This window comes from Saccopteryx leptura, chromosome 3 (assembly GCF_036850995.1).
Source record: "Saccopteryx leptura isolate mSacLep1 chromosome 3, mSacLep1_pri_phased_curated, whole genome shotgun sequence".
NCBI lineage: Eukaryota > Metazoa > Chordata > Mammalia > Chiroptera > Emballonuridae > Saccopteryx > Saccopteryx leptura.
In genome coordinates, this window is record NC_089505.1 from 206,685,981 (window position 1) to 206,705,962 (window position 19,982).

Here is a 19,982-nt window from a genome sequence, read left to right on the forward strand (position 1 = left end):
CCCAATTTCTCAGATGGACCAATGCCTTTGAGCTTCTCTGGAACATCTCTCCCTTTAATTCCTGTAGCATCCTCTACTTAATTCCTGATGCAGCACTCTTACTTCTGTCTCTCCTTTCCCCTTTCTCTATGATCTGGTTCTTGAGTTATTACACGTGTGTCTCCACTCCTCAGCTCTTCATACTTTTGTGTATTGTGAAAACTACAATACATGAGCCTAAGCTGTTTAACGAATAACAATGAACTCCAACATGCTCACTAGCTAGGTGAAAAACACAGCACATTGCCAGAACTTTATAATTCTCCTGGGTGCCCTGTTCATTTCCCAGGCCCCTCCCTGGCATTGGTAACCCTGATCCCAAATTTGATGTACATCACTCTGCTTTTTTTGTTTTACCACCTGCATATTTCATTACACCTAAGTCCCCAGCAATTGTGAGATGCATTATTATTTTATGCCTAAGAAAGAAAAAGTGCTGCTAAATGTAGTTGCCAGACTACATTAGGTTATAAGATGCATCCCAATTTTAAAGAGATTGAAATGTGAAGTTATATTTCAGTATCAATGAGATAGACTCACATCATCCCAAAGTTTTTCAGTTTTGCCTGTTTTTGAGCTTTATATAAATTGAATCGTACTGATGAACTCTGATTCAATTTGCTTCTTATATCCACAGTATGCTTTTGATACTCTCCCATGTGGATGCATATGGCAGTGGTATGTTCCTTTTCATTGCTGTATAGTATTCCACTGTAAGATTATGCCACTTTATATATTTGTGTAACTTTAACTGGGCATCTGGGTTGTTTCTAGTTTTAGTGATTTGAACTGTTTGATACAGAATCTTATACATGTCTTCTGATGCACTCAAGTCTTGTAAGGGTACATAAAAGTGAAATTTCAGATTCAAAGAATACATGCATCTTTAAATTTATGAGGTAATGTCAACATATTTTCTAAAGTGATTTGCCATTTTAATGCAGATGAGTTTTCAGTGACTTTTTCCATGACAGTGGAGTATATTTTGTGTCTTGTTTAACAATCCTCCCCTTTTCTAGAGGTTGTAGAGATTTGCTCCTATGTTGTTTCTAAAACTGTAATAGTTGTGCCTCTCATCAGACTTAGGAAGTGCCCTCTATTTTTTCTGCTCCAAAAAGATTAGACCAATCTCTTTGCTTGAAAGTTTTTAACACCCATTAAAAAGCCACTTGGGCCTTCTGTTTTCTTTTTCAGTAGATTTTAAATTCTTAATTCATTTTCTTTCAGGGATAAAAGATATTCCTCTTTTCTGTTTCTTCTTGAGCAAGTGTTGTTAATTTGTATTTTACTAGGAATTTATCCATTTTATCTTAGTTTTCAGGTTTACTGGCATAAAACTATTCATAATATTTTATTGCTATTTAAATTCTGATGTACCTGTATTCATTTTTATTTTATTATTTTATTTTATTTTATTTATTTATATTTTTTTTAGTGAGAGAGGCAGACACAGACTCCAGCATGTGCCTGGACTGGGACCCACCCAGCAAACCTACTAGGGGGTGATGCTCTGCCCATCTGGGGCCCTTGCTCCATTGCAACCAGAGTCATTTTTTAGCACCTGCAGCGGAGGCCATGGAGCTATCCTCAGTGCCCAGGGCCAAATGGCTCCAATCCAGTCATGGCTGCAGGAGGGGAGGAGAAGAGAGAGAGAGAGAAGTGAGAAGGGGAGGAATGTTGAAGCAGATGGTTGCTTCTCCTGTGTGCCCTGATGGGAATCAAACCTGGGACATCCACACTCTGGGCTGATACTCTAGCACTGAGTCAACCAACCAGGGCTGTATTCATTTTTCTTGATAACTGTGTTAGAGCCTTATCAAAAATCACTTGTTTTGTTATCTTATCTACTGTGTATTTTTCTCTTGCATTCATTTCTGCTCATATCTTTGTTTCATGCCCTCTACTTTCTTTATGTTCATTCTGATGTTCTTTTTTATATAACTTCTATAAATTAATATTATTATATAACTTCTATAAATGCTTAGCTCACAGAATTTCAACCTTTCTTCTTTTCCAATGCCTCTCTCAGTTCTATTCATTTTCTAATTTTTATCATTTTCCTCTTAGACTCACGAGAAGCTGATAAGTTTTTTTTTAATAATTTTATTTTTAATGGGGTGACATCAATAAATTAGGATACAAATATTCAAAGATAACTCCAGGTTATCTTGTCGTTCACTTATGTTGCATACCCATCACCCAAAGTCAGATTGTCCTCTGTCACCTTCTATCTAGTTTTCTTTGTGCCCCTCCCCCTCCCCCTTTCCCTCTCCCTCTCCCCTCTCCCCCTGTAACCACCACACTTTTATCAATGTCTCTTAGTTTCACTTTTATGTCCCACCTACGTATGGAATAATGCAGTTCCTGGTTTTTTCTGATTTACTTATTTCACTTCGTATAATGTTATCAAGATCCCACCATTTTGCTGTAAATGATCCGATGTCATCATTTCTTATGGCTGAGTAGTATTCCATAGTGTATATGTGCCACATCTTCTTTATCCAGTCATCTATTGACGGGCTTTTTGGTTGTTTCCATGTCCTGGCCACTGTGAACAATGCTGCAATGAACATGGGGCTGCATGTGTCTTTACGTATCAATGTTTCTGAGTTTTGGGGGTATATACCCAGTAGAGGGATTGCTGGGTCATAAGGTAATTCTATTTTCAGTTTTTTGAGGAACCACCATACTTTCTTCCATAATGGTTGTACTACTTTACATTCCCACCAACAGTGGATGAGGGTTCCTTTTTCTCCACAGCCTCTCCAACATTTGTTATAGACCTGAAACAATTAAGTGCATAGAAGAAGACATAGGTACTAAACTTATGGACCTGGGTTTTAAAGAGCATTTTATGAATTTGACTCCAATGGCAAGAGAAGTGAAGGCAAAAATTAATGAATGGGACTACATCAGACTAAGAAGTTTTTGCTCAGCAAGAGAAACTGATAACAAAATAAACAGACAGCCAACTAAATGGGAAATGATATTTTCAAACAACAGCTCAGATAAGGGCCTAATATCCAAAATATACAAAGAACTCATAAAACTCAACAACAAACAAACAAACAATCCAATACAAAAATGGGAAAAGGGCATGAACAGACACTTCTCCCAGGAAGAAATACAAATGGCCAACAGATATATGAAAAGATGCTCATCTTCGTTAGTTATTAGAGAAATGCAAATCAAAACTGCAATGAGATACCACCTCACACCTGTTAGATTAGCTATTATTAACAAGACAGGTAATAACAAATGTTGGATAAGTTTTTTTTAATTATTATTTTCCAATATATTGGGCTTCCTAGATATGTTTTTTTTATTGATTTCTAACTCAATTGCATCATAGTCCAAGAAAGTGGTCTGAAAAGCCCCTCCCCTTGATATTTGCTTTTGAGACGAGCACTTCCTCATTGTGCCCTGTGCGTTCAGGGAAGGTACACAAATCTAGATGCAATGTTCAATAAATGCCAACTAGATCATGCCCTGCTCAAATTCTATGTTACAGATTTCCTTTTGGCTACAGTTTCCAACATCTCCAGAGAGATCTCTGAATATGGTTGTAGATTTTAAAACCACTCTGTATAGTTCTGGCAAACTTTGGCTTAATGTACTTTGAGGCTATATTATTAAGGACTTACAGGTTTAGAATTTTTATATCCTCCCACTTAAATGGAGCTTTTATTGTTATAAGGTGACCTTTTTTCACTACTGTAAACATTTTGCCTAAACACTGATTTTGTCTGGCACTAATATAGTGACACCACTTATTTTGGTGGCTAGTTGCCTAGGGTGTCTTTTTCCATCCATTATTTTTCAATCAATTTGTATCTTTATGTGGTTGATAATTGTGTTTCTTGTAAATGGCTGAATTTCTAAAAGAAAACTCCATCTGAAGTTGCAGTCTTTTGACTCCAATGCTTAGTCCAATGACATCTATCCTGATGAATAATGCTTTGGGGTTTATTGCTACTCTGCTGTTACTTTCTATCTGACACATTTTGTAAATCTTCCTCTGCCTCTTCACCAACTTCTTGCCTTTTTAAATTAATGCGTTCCCCTCCCACCACCATGTTTTCGGTCATTTTTTCCCCATACTAGTTTAGAAGCTTCGTATCCAATCTCTGTCTTGTTAATGGTTACCAAGGCTATTTGAGCATGTAGACTAATCTGGATAGAGTCAAGTCAAAAGTTAGGCAATAGCTCTTTCCCTTCATTGACAAGAACCCTAGATGGTTTGGCTTCTATAGCTCCCCCTTCCATGTAATCTGCTATTGTGATTCAGGATTTTGGTTCTAGCCTGTTTGCCACCCCCCCCCCCCATATATAAAATGGATATTATTATTTTATAAATTCTTATTTTCTTATTCACATATTTGGCACTATCTTCACTGCCACTCTTTCTTGGCTCTAACTTTCTATTATGGATCATTTTCCTTCTGCGTGGACTATATGCTCTAGCATTTCATATAGTAAGAGTGTAAGAGTTAGTCTCTGTGTTTATTTGTTGGAAATTGTCCTTATTCACCTTCATTCATGAAAGATAGTTTCTGAGCATTCAATTTTCAGTTCACAGTGTTTTTCTCATCACACTGAGGATATGTTTCCACTGTCTTCTGGTGTCCATTTTTTGCTGTCTACTAGTCAATTGTGAGACTATATGTTGTTTCTTTGCTGGGTGTCTGCTTTTCTCTCTGAATGCTTTTAATTTCTCCTCCTGCTCCTCCTCTCTCTTTCTCTTTCTCTCCATCTTGCTCTCTTCCTTCTTCTCCCACCCTAATTCTCTTAGGCTTTCAGTATTTCTGGGAAATTATCAGCACATACCACTGAATATATTGCCCATTCTCTCTATATTTCATTCTAGAAGGAAATCAAATTTAGATGTATGGTAGGATTCATCATTCTATCCTATATATCCTTTTAACTTTTAAAAATCCTTTAAAATATTTATTGATTTTAGAGAGAGAGGTAGAGAGAGAGAGAGGGAGAAAGAGGAATATCAATTTGCTTCTGAATGTGCCCTGACTGGGGATTGAACTGGCAACCTCTGTGTTTCAGGACAGTGCTCTAACCAACTGAGCTATCCAGCCAGGGCCTTAACTTTTTTTTAATAATATGTATCTTTGTATCACTGAAAACTATATTCTCAATTATTTATGTGGACCTATCTTCTAGTTGATTAATTCTCTCTTCAGCTGTATCTAATTGAATGTTTAATCCATCTACCGAGTATTAAATTTTTAGGAGGCCTATTTTGTTATTTCTCAAACCTCCTTGTCCATTATTTAAAATCTCTTTTTTCTGCTCATGTTTTACAAGCTTCTCTTTTATTTGTTTAAATGTAATAAACAGAATTTTTCTACATTCCATATCTGAAATTCTAATACCTGAAATCTTTGACCAGTTGTTTCTGCCACCTGTTTTTTGGTTTGCTTATTTTATTTTAATTTGCTGCTGATTGTCAGCCATAGAGCCTCTTTCCTCGTGTGTTTTGTAAGCTTTTAATGTGAACTGTTCTTATTTTTCCCTTAAAACTTCATTAAAACAACCCAAGACCATTTAATTATATTTAAATGTTAGAGTTTTTTAGGCACAAATAGACAAACTCCGAAAACATTTGAGACTATCTTGTGATTGCAAATTCAAGGGGGTGGGGATTCTTTTCACTCAGTGCCAAGGTCAGGGCAAGTTAATTACCGTCTTCATGGCAGATTTATTTCTTATTCACCTTTATCTGAGGCTATATAGCCTCTGAGCTCCAAATTTATGTAAGAAAACACTATTGGGCTTTCCACCTGGGCAGGCCCTAGACATTCTCTCATCTGTCCTCTAGACAGCACAGCTGCCAATGAAAGGTCTTGATCTCTGTAAGTCAGCACACTCCTCAGCATCAAAGCAAACTGTAATGTTCACTCACCCACCAGGGTTCCTAATCCTATTGCATTTCTGAAGTCTGTGAGTTTGTTACTGTCATTCTATCTGAGAGAGATTTATATAGTTTTCTAAATATATATTTAACCCAGTAGTTTAGCCCTTTCAGTTGGGAGGGTCATCCAGAGTGCTTAATTTACTAACCTATCAGGTCCGTAGCTGGTCCCAAGCCAGCCAGAAATGTCACTCAAATATAAACTCAGACATGGCTCCTGCCCCCCCCCCATGCCGAATCGAATGCCACTTCTTGGTTCCTCGGTTACACATGCCTCCGGAGCACTGGTCTCAGCGAGCCTGTCCTGTCACCAGTCTTCTCCAGGCCCCTGTGAAACTGCTTGCTTGCTTCTCCTTCTGCTCTATGGCCTCTTTTCCAACCCCTTCTCCACCCACCCCCAAATGTTGTCATCCCCCCACACCCCCCCAAGGGCTCAGTCCTGGGCCTCCTTCTTTTCAGACTCAACACAGTCAGCCTAGACAGTATGACCCACTCTTGTGACTCCAAGGACAGGTAGGCCTTCCTTGTGGACTGCAGGTCATGCCTGCAGATCACCTGATGTTTCACGGGCTGTTTCAACTTAACAAGTGCTACTCCCCTGACTTTGCTCTGGCAGACTCATGTAATTCTTCCAGAAGTTTCCTCAAGCTTACACTCTATTGGTCATCATTCACTTTAATTTATAGAAGGAAGCATTTCTCTCCATTGCCCAACATCTCCAAAGAGAGGAGAAAAACAGATTGGTCAAACACCAGAGAGGGGCAAACTAAAATGAGAGCAAAACTAGAATAACAGTTTAAAGTAGAAAATATAGTGGAAAAGATAAAAGATAGTCTCAGGAGAATATTTTACAAATCAAATAAAAACTGTGATTCTGTGGTATTTCTACAACTTATAAAAGGCCCAGGAATGTCATCGAGAGACCATGTGGTGAAAGACAACGTGTGGGAGTCACCCAGATCCCACTGCGTGGAATGAATGAAGACTCACTTCATTTGCTGAGAGAGTGGCCCTTAGCTGTCATCCCATATGGGATGGCCTCAGCTGACCAACTGCCTCACCCAAGTCACTCCCTACTCCCAGGACAGCTCAGATGCAAGGAGTGATCATGGTGGGTGTGTAAAGGCCCGGCCACCTGCACCCAACTTGGGACGACTCTGAAAGATTACCCCAACTTTCCTGGTGGGGTGGGCAGAGGGAGGCTTTTGTTGGTCCTCTGTCACAGCTCAGTTGTTTCCTCCTATCGATGGGCATTGGTCTCAAAATCAGTCCCTCCTTGGCATTCTGCTGCCACCTCCATTGCTGAGCTACTGTCCAGGGATCCCACGCCGTAACAAGTGGACAGTGTCTTCTGGCGTCCATTTGAGATCCAGCTCTGCCAGCTAACAGTTTTGTCCTCATCCAAGTATCACTCAGCTGCCCAAACAGCCCTGGGTAGGAATTTCAGCTCTGCCACTTACTAGCCTGTAGTTCTGGTTATTATTCAACATGGCAAGACCTCCAGTTCTCTGTCTGTAGACTGGGTACAGATGATGTCTTCTACCCCATTGTATCCCCTGGAATTGCTAACCCCACTGTGGATGAGCGAGTAAAGCATCCAGCAGGGAGGGCACAGGTATCTTACCAAGGCCAACAATTTGGGTGTAAGCATTTGCAGGAATAAATATGCCTGGTTTCTTTAGAGTTTCAAGCATCTCAACATGGTATCTGATATCCCAGGGACCCTCTTGTCTTCATAGGCCACTCAGAGTCTGGTCCTCTTTCAGTTTTTCAGCTCATGTTAGCCTCCTGCTCTGCATCCTCCAAGCATTTCCCATCCCACTCAAACTAAAACCCAGAGCTCTAGGTGATCTAGAGCCCCGACTCTGAGCCTGCCTCCTGTTCCCCACACTTGTCTTCAGTTATACTGCTTCCTTGCTCTCACTAGAATGCTCCATGCATGATTCGGGATTCTATCTATCTATCTATCTATCTATCTATCTATCTATCTATCTATCTATCTATCTATCTATCATCTGATTTGTCCTACACCCACCAGAGTGAAAGCTCTGAGGAAGGGACTTTTTCTGTATTTGCAGGTTGTATATTTACAGCCCTGAGCACACAGTAAGTCTCCAATAAATAGTGCATTGAATGAAAATGTTTGCAAAACCCCTTCAAAAACTATCCATTCAGGTCTCAAGTTTCTTGGACTTTTCCATGTATATGGTTTGTTTCTTTCCTTAAAAGAAACAAAATCATAGGACCTGGTCAGTTGGCTCAGTGGTAGAGTGTTGGCCCAGTGTCTGGAAGTCCTAGGTTCAGTTCCCAGCCAGGACACACAGGAGAAGTGCCCATCTGCTTCTCCACCTTTCCCCCTCTCCTTTCTCTCTATCTCTCTCTTCCCCTCCTGCAGCCAAGGCTTTATTGGAGTAAGGTTGGCCTGGGTGCTGAGGATGGCTCCATGGCCTCCACCTCAGGTGCTAGAATGGCTCCAGTTGCAATGGAGCAATGCCCCAGATGGGCAGAGCATCGCCCCCTGGTGGGTATGCTGGGTGGATCCTGGTAGGGCACATGCAGGAGTCTGTCTCTCTGCCCCCCTGCTTCTCATTTAATAATAATAATAATAATAATAATAATAATAATAATAATAGAAGAAGAAGAAGAAGAAAAAGAAGAAGAAGAAGAAACAGAATCATGAATTCTCTAGCTTGAAGAGACAGTAGAGATCTTTACCTTTAGAGTGGGGGAAATTGAGGTTCAGACAGGTGAAATGTCTGGGTGCAGATCCCAAACTTTGAGGTAGTTTGCAATTGAAAGTCTACACTGCTTCCTTTCAGAAGCCCTGGAAACTTGTAAAGTGCAAACATAAGAAATGCAGTAAATGAAATCTAACTAAAACTGTACAGACAGACATTTTTGGTTCTTCTTCTGCACCCATGCCCTCTGCTCAGACTCGCACACTTTGCCTCCACAGTGTTTCCTCTTTCCTGTGTGTCAGGACATCAGCATGGGCGGGACCCTGTTGGAACATGGGGACTTGCTTCTGTTCCCTCCAGCCCACCCCTGAAAAGAACATTAAGAGTCCTGTCACCTTCTCTCTGAATTCAGAATGCATGGGGGTAGGGTGTAAAGACAGGAATGTGGAAAATTTGGGGAAAAGAAGCCTAATCACCACCAAGAGACTCTGGTGGTCAAGTGGGCAGCCCCTTCATTTTAGAGATGAGAAGGCAGAGCCCAAAAGAGAGGAGGAGCAATGATTTGCTGAGATTTACCCTGCCCCAAACCTAATTCTTGATTTGCCCTCTCAAGCATGTCCCTCCCCTCAGTAAATGGAGTCATTATTCACCCCTCACTTCAGCTAGACCCCTGGAGTTGTCCTTGAGCCTGCTTTCCATCCCCAACACCTTCAACAACCCACTAGCACTCCCTTGTGGCTCCACTTACTAAGTATAGTGTGAGTATGACACACACACCCTCAGCTGCCTCCGTCCTGGCCAGGCCTTCCTCTCCTTTCCAGACTGCTGCCGAACCTCCTAACTGGTTTCCTTGCCCACTCTCATCCCACCCCGCCCCACCAAAGTGCTCCCCACACAAGAGCCAGATTGGTCTTTTCAACATGCACATTGAATCATGGTATTTTTCCTGCTCAAATCTTTCCAATAGTTTCCCATCTCTCTTAGAAAAATACTGAAACTGTCTTCTGTGGCCAACGCAGCCAACAGGATCTGTCTCCTTACCTGCTACTACCCTTTTTCATGTCGTTCCAATAAAACCACCAAGCTCGTTCCTGCCCTAGGGCCTTTGTACCTGTCTTCCCCTCTGCTCAGAAATTAAGTTGTCAAAGCCCACTCTTCCCTGGCAGTCTAACACAGATAGCACCCCATCATCTGTTCCTTCCCCATAGTGGGTCACCCAGTCCCCTACTGTTATATTGGGTTGGGGAATAAGTTCGTAGCGTTTTTATATTTTCTTTTATTTTACAACGATTTGTTTGCTGTTTGGCAAAGGGTAAGTATTCATTCGATAAAACTCTTTCTGCTCTACAAAACTATGTTAATTGTATTTTTGAGTTATTTAATTTTTTATTAGTTTTGAGGCTTAGAAATGGAATACCCAGGAGGCAAAAATCAACATTTTCGACACCTGCTCTTCTTTGCTTTTCATCGAGGTCAAAAAGCTGCCGAAGCAGCCGGGACATTTGCGACGTGTATGGAGAAGGTGTCATAGGTGAGTCTACAGCACGGAAGTGGTTTGCAAAGTTCAAAAATGGCGACTTTGACGTCGATGACATGTGCCGCAGCAGAAGGCCTTCTGAATTCGATGAAGAACTGGGAAATGCTCGAAAAGAATGCCACGATCAACAAGGAGCTCTACATTGCCCAGCTACACTGCGTGAATGAGGCTATTCGACTGAAAAGACCTGATCGACATGGTCAAACCATACTCCTTCACAACAACGCCAGGCCCCATGTTGCACAAGTCGTCAACGCCGCACTCCAAGAGCTCGAATGGGAGGACCTTCAGCATCCACCGTATTCTCCAGACCTTGCACTGACCGATTACCATCTTTTCCGCTCACTGTCAAACCATATGAAGGGCGTTACCTTCGATAACAAAGAGGTCCTTAAAAACTGGCTCAACAACTTCTTTGACACCAGACCAGTCGATTTTTGGCAGAATGGCATCAACAAATTGGTCGAGAGGTGGGAAGAGGTTGTAAACAGCAACAGCGAATATATAATTGATTAACTTATTGATATAATTATTTTTTGTTTAAATAAAAGTCTTCGGTAAAAATGCTACGAACTTATTCCCCAACCCAATAGAATGTAAGCTCCCTGCAGGCAGAGTTGTCTTGTCCCCTGCTGCATCTCCTGCACCTAGAACAATGCCTGGTGCAGAGCAAGTGCTCAATAAGCATTTGTTGAATGGATAACTGATGAAGGAATGAATGACCGTGCTCCGTGGCAGGCATCTGCTTCGTGGCAGGACCTGGGCTTGAATCTGGGTTTTCTAACTCTCAGGGCAGGCTTTTCTCCTACAAAGGAACATACTGAAGGTTGAACAATCACTTCTTTAGCTGTAGAGAAAGAAAAGTTACCTCTGGCTCCTGCAGCCTTTTTTCTAGGAAAGGCCTGACTCTCCTTGCTGCAGGGTTCACACTCCTGCGGCAGAGGGCCCACGGCACACCCCAACTCCCAGTCACCACCAGAGAGGACACTGATGACAGTGCTACTGTACACAGCCAGCTCAGCCAGGTCCAACACATGTGTCTTGTGCACTGTTTGAGCAACACACACACACACATGCGCACGCACACACGCACTTTACATTTAAACAGCACATCAGAGGAGTTTCCTCCCTGCCAGTTGTGGGGACGAACAGTGATAGTCTTGGCAGAAGGTCACTGTTGCCTTCTCTTTGTCTCTGAGTCTAGACCATTCGTTTCCTCTCATTCAACCAGCTTTATTTTTAGCCGTGTGACTTTCTTTTGTGTGCTTATATATTCAGTTCTCAGGCTTTGTAACCTCTGCCAGTCCCATCAGGGCCTAACTCCTGAATACCAAATACAAATGACCAAGTGGGAAGTGGTCCTAGAAGAGAGTGTGTCATTGTAAAGGAACAAAGTACCTTAACAATCTGATGTAGACTCTTGGTGGCCATGTGAAAGATCACCCACCTCTTCAGGGCACAGAGGGATTTTAGAATATTAGGGAACATCCATCACATTGGGTGTTCAGTAGTGAGTGCCCCAGCGTGTGGTTTCAGACCTGGGAGCAGGTGGGCAAGCTGGGTGCACAGGTGTGGTGGGAAGCCTGATTTGGGACATTTAGTGGTGGTGGCAGTGGGGTGAGGGGCCTTAGGTTTCTCTCTGTCATTACAGCCCCTGGGATGGGGTCATCCTTTCATCCAGCCCCTCTCCTCTCCTGCCTCCTTCCAAGGTGTTGTCACAGTGAGATGTGAGAGACATCAAGAAAGCTCTCTGCCCTTGACTCTGTTCGGGGGCTACCATGACTAGACTTGTGCCCTCGATGACCAGGACAATGGCCCTTCAAATAATGAGAAGGAGCAGGAGAGAGTGGGGGGACAGGTGCTCGCCCAGGCTCTCAGGGCAGGTCCGGGTCACATCCTCAGAGGGCCAGGTGGAAAGGGACCGGTCTGCAGGGCGCTGTGGATGTGAAGCAGAAGGGGGCGCCCGCCGCTCCTCTGCGCGAATCACGAGGCCGCAGAGCTGGAACCAGCCAGGAAAATTCCGCCACCGAGAGCAAGCAGGGACACTGCGGGCCTCGCCAGCACGCAGCCGGAGTCGCGGCGTCCCTGCGCTGCTTGCCAGGCGGCCTCCGCCCACAGGCGCAGCGCCTGCCCACAGCGGTCCCACTCGAGCCCCGCACCTTTGGGGTGACCCTTCAGCTGACCGTGCTCGTTGGCATCCCTCTTTTCAGTGTGTGTGGGGTATTTATCGCACAAGCGGAGTGAAGGCCACCCTGGCACAGACAAGGGCTGCTACATTGAGCCCAGCCACCTCCCCTACAGGATAAGGGGGACCTTAGAAAGCCACCGTGCTCTTGTGCACTGTTCCTTAGATAACGTCCCTCCATCCCTCCGCAGGAAAAGGAGAGAGAAGAGGGAAGGTAGAAACCCCGGGTGTCCAGCTAGTAGAATTAAGAAGAGGAAGGGGAGGGGGCTGTTCCAGGACAGGAAAGGTCGTGGATGTGCGATACTTCCTGTGTGCCCAGTGCATTTTGGGGGTGCTTATGCTTTACCTCATTTAATCCCCTCAACAACTCTTTGAGATCAGTAGGCATCATAAACCCATTTTGCTGAAGAGCATTTGGAGTTTCCCTGATGGTACTGCTAGGATGTTAGCAGAGCCATTGTTTTGTGCAGTTGTCCTAGTGAATTTCTCAGTGCAGGTGGTGGAGAGACCAGACGCAGGTTCTGGAAGCCTCAGCCCTTCCTGCTGGCATTGCAGCCAAATGAGCTGGTAGGAACCAAGGAAGAGGGAGCAGGCAGGGAGGGGCCTCTGCTCTTGACATAAGCCACTCCTCACGTGGACATGGTCCCCAGGGAAGGGGGACAGGAGCAGCACATGGGATGACAGGTGGGAGAGGGAGCCACTCTTAGAATTTGCCTGGGGCTAAAATTTTCTGTGCCTTTGCTGTAAAAAGAAAAAAATCCTCAAAACTCACTTTCACGGTAGTTAATTATTCATTCTCTTCACCTGCTAGATGACCTTTGCCATGTGCTTGGGGGTTTGTTTGCTTTTCTTAAAAGTCCTGGAGTTTGTAATTGAATTAATGTTCTTTAGGTGAGGAAGAGAGGAATTTGGGATGCAGGACAAGGCTTGGTTTGTTCCTGCCCTCTGTCTCCCAGGAGTCTGGAAACATTTTTTCAATGAGAAGTTATGAATTTAGGCCTATAGCTGTACCCCTGTGGGATACTGTATGTGGGAGACCCTAGGAGACACAGCCTACCAAAGACAAAAAAGGCCACGCCACCACCCATCCTGCTCCTGATTCCAATAGGACCTTGCCCTCATATGGATGGCAGCTAAGCTTACCAACAGAGATCAGTCTCTCTCTCTCTTTTTTAATTGAATATATTAGGGTGACATTGGTTAATAAAATTATACAGGTTTCATGTGTACAATTCTTTAATACATCATCTGTATATTGTATTGTGTTTTCAACACCCCAAGTCAAGTCTCCTTCTGTCACCATTTATCCCCCTTTACCCTCTTCTCCTCCCCCAACCCCTTTTCCTCTGGTAATCCCCATACTGTTGTCTGTGTTGATGATATTTTTGGATTTTTTTTTTTGCTTAGTCCTTTTACCTTTTTCACTCAACCCTCCAACGCCCTCCCCTCTGACAGCTGATAGTCCAGAGATCATTCTCTTTATTTCATTACTACAGCACCCTAATCAGCTTTGCACATAGAGAGATGCAAATTAGAGGCTTTTCAATTTTAATATTCCACTCACCTAAAAGTTAATTGCCTTCCTATAAAAATTAGAATGGGCAAATTGGCTGTGTGACCTTAGGCATGCCACCCATCCTCTCCAGGCCTTGGGGTCCCCTTTGTACAGAGAAAAAGTGTGTTCTAAGGTCCCTTGCCAGGCCAGGCTCTGCAGCCTGAATCCTGCAGACTGCCATCACAGGCTAGCCCAGCTCCATGGACTATTTTTGGCTCTGTGATTAGAGAGCGTGTCAGGCTACACCCATAGTTCTGACATTCTGACAGCTGGATGGACAGTTTCACCAGGCATCCCACCGGACACTCAGACTTAAGATGCTCCAACCAAGCATATTGTCCCTCCCTTCCTTCCCTAATCTTAGCTAACTCCTCTGACAACCCTTTTTCTCTTCCTGACCCCTGAGCTGGGAACCTCAGTATCACCTTTGAAGCCTCACTATTCTTCAGCTTCCATGGTTACTTGGTTCCTGAGACCTGGACATTCTGGTGGTGAAGTGTTCCCAACTTCTACCCAGTTCAGGCCCTTGTCACCTGTCATGTCGGATCTTGCTACTACCCTGAACACTCTCAACAGCATCTCTGCCTTCATCCTCCATGTTGACCACAAGACCCATCGCACTGACCCCAGCCCTGACCAGCCATTCCCCTCTATAGACACTTGAATGGATTCCTGTGGTCAACGGAGCAATTAGCTGCCATCTGGGGCCTCCATGATGCAGGCCCTACCTAACTCCTTCCCACACACACCCTACACTTCAGCCGAACTGATGTCCATCATGCACAGCCCAGCTGTTTTGTCTGTCCCTACATTCTCCATGTTCTGCCCGCAACACGCACAGCTCCCAAACCTGCCTATAAAATGGCCTCTCCATTGAGGCCCACTGCAAATGCTGCATTTTCCTTGAACTTATCCCAGAGGCCCCAAAGTAAAGATCAATTTCTCATTTGTTCATTCCATCCACAAATATTTGTGGAGCACCAGCCATGTGCCTGGCATTGGGAATTCAATGGCGAATAAGACAGATGAATTGCTGCTCATAGGGAGCTTGCTGTTGGTGGGTGATAGAACCTAAACAAGCAAACAAACAAAATAATTGTAGATTCCATAAGTACAGCCAAAGAACTAACTCCTGGGTCCACCAGCCTCTGGACAGTCTACTGGTAACACATCTCTTCGTGAGCAAATGCTGCCTGTGACCAGTGGTGAAATATAGCCAGTTTTGCACCTGTTCAGCAGAACCGAGACCTAATTTTTTGTTGAGTTCGGTGAATCGGTTGTTAAAAAGGCACCTTTAATTGTGGTTCTCTCTAAGGTGGGCGGTTGGGCAGCTGCTCGATGTGGAAATCACAAATTTACATTTCTTACTCTTTTTTAATGTTCACACGCACAACAGTGTGAAATGATATACTTGAAATGATCATGAGGGCAGAGAACCGGTTGTTAAATTATTTGAATCCCACCACTGCCTGTGATCCCTTGGAAGAATCTCATTTATTTCAGTAACTTCTGCAACAGTGGGCATCCTCTCACCTGTGTAGCTGTCCCTCCAGGTATGTGTGGAAAGAAGAGAGGGAGGAAGACATGGATTTGGGGAACATTTAAACCAATACCCCTGGCTGGCAGCAGAGCCCCTATTAATAGCTTTACTTGTTAAATTAAGAATTAAAATAAAAGAACATTTTAATCTTGCATTTGTCAATTTTGCAGTCCCTAGAGACGGTTCTTCGGTGTGAGCACCTCCAGAAACGAGAGGTGACACAAACAGGAGAGGGCACAGATCCAAATTTAGCCTCTGCCCCACCACGTTGTTGCTGAGAGGTTTGGAACACATTCCTTCATCTCTCTGAGTCCTGACTTCCTCATCTGTAGAATGGGGATCCAGAGCCTGCCTCATGGAATTGCAAAACTAAACGAGACAGCATATGAGAATTTGCTTCTGAAACTAAACTAAGGGGCCTCATAATCATGAACTTCATTCAGCATTATCCTAGATCCCGGTACTGGCTTTGTCTGGGGAACGCTAAGGCAGGCTGTCTGCCCCTGGAAGAAGAATCCTTCTGTATATAGGGATATTTTAAAATATTATTTCATATATATTTCAGAAGCTACCCTTCTAGAGTCTTAAGGAAGAAGGAATCCTGGGCTCCTAGGATACTCAGGATGCCTGAGAACTGACTGGGTTCTTTTGTCTTCCTCCTTGAAATATGTTCTACTATGATTGCCTCGTCAGGCATTAAGATTTGTTGCTTCCCTAAGAAGCATGCCCAATACCTCACACTCCCAGAAAAAATCAAATGAATCATCTCTTGCCCTTTGCCATGACTTGCTAGTGTCACTGTGTGAAACATGGCTTGCTTGTTCTCTGCTCACCAAACCAATTGCAGAGGCCTCTCAAACTTCTCCCTTAGCACATTGTTCCCTTCCAACACAGGCACAGACTCGGTTTTATTATACATCTGTGCCTTCCAAAAGCCACTCATCTCCCAAGCCACACCTGGCCCTGTGGTGCTGCAGTGGCAGAAAGCGACTCAGCCTTGGGATGGCACAGCCAGAATCAAGCCTCTGGAAGCCAACAAGAAGTTGTTTCAGTAGGGCAAGGACTGTGCCAGTGACCACTGGGAGACTCACTTGCCCCTTGCTTGTCCAAAGGTTCCTGATGGCTTCCAGAGCTTTGGCAAAAGTTCCTGCTGTGTCTTCAGATGTTACTCCATTTAAAATTAAGTCCCCTAAAAATGGCTGTTGGCCATCAAGATCTACTTCTCTGAGGAAGAGGGGGTAGAATTAACTGCTTAGACACATACCCCTCCAGATATATGATAAGTATTTACTGAATTGAAAGAAGGGAAGAGAGATACAGATATATAACAACCTTTCATTACCACAGTTCTCAATAGTGTGTTCCTGGCACATCGCCCACTCTTCCTGACCACTTCCATTAATCAGGACCCTGTGGTTCCCTTCCCCAGTTTCTATTCTTTCCTCCTCTCCTAACAGGTACTTTTTGGAAAAGGTGGGGATGGGGATAGAAGGTCTCTCAGATAAATATTTTAAAGTTGCAGAGAATTAGAGCAAATAGAATAGAATACTCTAGCAATCTCCATTCTGGCTCCTCCACACCTATCTCCCTGGCTTACTTGGGACATAGTAGAATGCTACCTTCCCCTACGGAAGAAGAGATAATGACAACATTAAAAAAAAAACCAGAAGTCCGTTGAGCAGAAATTTAAAGAGTGGCAGCAGCCTTTGTTGTAGGTGACCTGGACTTTCAGTTTTGTGGAGATTTGCTGCAGCTGCCAGGAGCTGTGTCACAGCCCCCGATGAGTTTGTATTTGCTGAAAAGCTTCTCCAGTGAGGCCCAGGGGCCCCTGACCTCAAGCAGAATTGCTCCTGGGTTCACTTTCCCTCTGGGAGACGCAGAATTTCACCACCATCACTCTCTGGGTTATAAGCACAGAGCCGGGAGCAAGTTCATGGGAACCTCTGCTAGTAGGGACCTCCCAACAGGGCCTGTGCTGGGGCTTGGCTCTGCCTATTCGTATGTGTGAGGACACTTTGCTTTTTTTTTATTTTTTTTTATTAATTGTGTTTACATAGATTCTAGCGTCACCCCGAATGCCTCCCCCTTCCCCCTATTCCCCTCAACATCTCCCTTGCCCTCCTCCCCATCGCGCCCTTCCCTCAGGTTTATCTCATCCTATCATTCCCTTCCCCTCTGTCCTCTTTTCTTCTGGTCCCTTTGATCTCTGCTCTGTCTCAATTCCGTTCCTCAGTTCTCATTATTCCTTGGATTCCTCAAATGAGTGAAGTCATATGATATTTTTCTTTCTCTGCCTGGCTTATTTCACTCAACATAATAGTTTCCAGGTCCCTCCATATTGTTGCAAAAGGTAATATTTCCTTCTTTTTCATAGCCCCATAGTATTCCATAGTATATATGTACCACTGCTTTTTAATCCACTCGTCCACTGATGGACACTTGGGCTGTTTCCAAATCTTCGCTATTGTGAACAATGCTGCTATAAACATGAGGGTGCATTTCTCTTTTTCAGTCGGTGATATGGTGTCCTTGGGATATATTCCTATAAGTGGGATGGCTGGGTCAAAAGGCAGTTCCATTTTTAATTTTTTGAGGAATCTCCATACTGTTTTCCACAGTGGCTGCACCAGTCTGCATTCCTACCAGCAGTTCAGGAGGGTTCCCCTTTCTCCACATCCTCGCCAGCACCTATCGTGTGTTGTTTTGTCAATGAGCGCCATTCTGACTGGTGTGAGATGGTATCTCATTGTGGTTTTAATTTGCATTTCTCTAATGATTAGTGATGTTGAACATTTTTTCATTTGTCTATTGGCCATCTGTATATCCTCTTTGGAGAAGTGTCTATTCATTTTTGTGCCCATTTTTGGATTGGATTGTTTGTCTTCCTGGTGTTGAGTTTTACAAGTTCTTTATAAATTTTGGTTATTAATCCCTTATCAGATGTATTGTTGAATATGTTCTCCCATTGTGTGGTTTCTCTTTTTCTTCTGTTCTTATTGTCTTTAGCTATGCAAAAGCTTTCTAGTTTGATATAGTATCATTTGTTTATCCTGTATTTTATTTCATTTGCCTGTGGAGATAATTCAGCACAGATATTGCTGTGATAGATGTTGGTGAGCTTACTGCCTAAGTTTTCTTCTAGGATACTTATGGTTTCACAATTTAAATTTAAGTCCTTTATCCATTTTGAGTTTATTTCTGGTATAAGTTGGTGGACTAGTTTCATTTTTTTTACAGGTAGCTGTCCAGTTTTCCCAACATCATTTGTTAAAGAGACTGTCTTTACTCCACTGTATGCTCTTACCTCCTTTGTCAAATATCAGTTGTCCATAAAAATATGGGTTTAGTTCTGGGTTGTCTGTTCTGTTCCATTGATCTATATGTCTGTTCTTATGCCAGTACCAACCTGCTTTGAGTACAATGGCCTTGTAGTATAATTTGATATCAGGAAGTGTGATACCTCCCACTTTATTCTTCTTTTTTAAGATTACTGAAGCTATTTGTGTTATTTTTTTGGTTCCATATAAATTTTTGGAATATGTGTTCTATATCTTTGAAGTATGTCATTGGTATTTTAATTGGTATTGCATTGAATTTATAAATTGCTTTGGGTAATATAGACATTTTAATGATGTTTATTCTTCCTAACCATGAGCATGGTGTATGCCTCCACTTGTTTGTGTCTTCTTTGATTTCTTTTATCAATGTTTTATAATTTTCTGAGTATAAGTGTTCAACCTACTTTGTTAAATTTACTCCTGGGTACTTTATTTTTTTGTTGCAATAGTGAAGGGGATTGTTTCCTTAATTTCTCTTTCTGACAGTTCATTGTTCCTGTATAAAAATGCCTCTGATTTCTGTGTATTAATTTTATATCCTGCCACCTTGCTGAATTTGTTTATCAGGTCCAGTAGTTTTTTGACTGAGACTTTAGGGTTTTCTATATACAGTATCATATCATCTGCAAATATGATAATTTTAATTCTTCTTTTCCAATTTGGATGCCTTTTACTTCTTCTTCTTGTCTGATTGCCATAGCTAGGACTTCCAATACTATGTTGAATAATAGTGGTGAAAGGGGGCACCCCTGCCTTGTTCCTGATTTTAGGGAAATTGCTTTTAATCTTTGTCCATTAATTATAATGTTGGCTGTGGGTTTGTCATAGATGGCCTTTATCATGTTGAGGTATGTTCCCTGTTTTCCCACTTTGTTAAGAGTTTTGATAATAAATGGGTGCTGGATTTTATCAAATGCTTTTTCTGCATCTATTGAAATTATCATGCGGTTTTTCTCCTTCCTTTTGTTTATGTGATGAATCACATTGATTGATTTGAGAATATTGTACCAGCCTTGCCTCCCCAGAATAAATCCCACTTGATCGTGATGTATGATTTTTTTCATATATTGCTGGATCTGGTTGGCTAATATTTTATTGAGGATTTTAGCATCTGGATTCATCAGGGATATTGGCCTATAGTTTTCTTTCTTTGTGTTGTCTTTGCCTGGTTTTGGAATCAG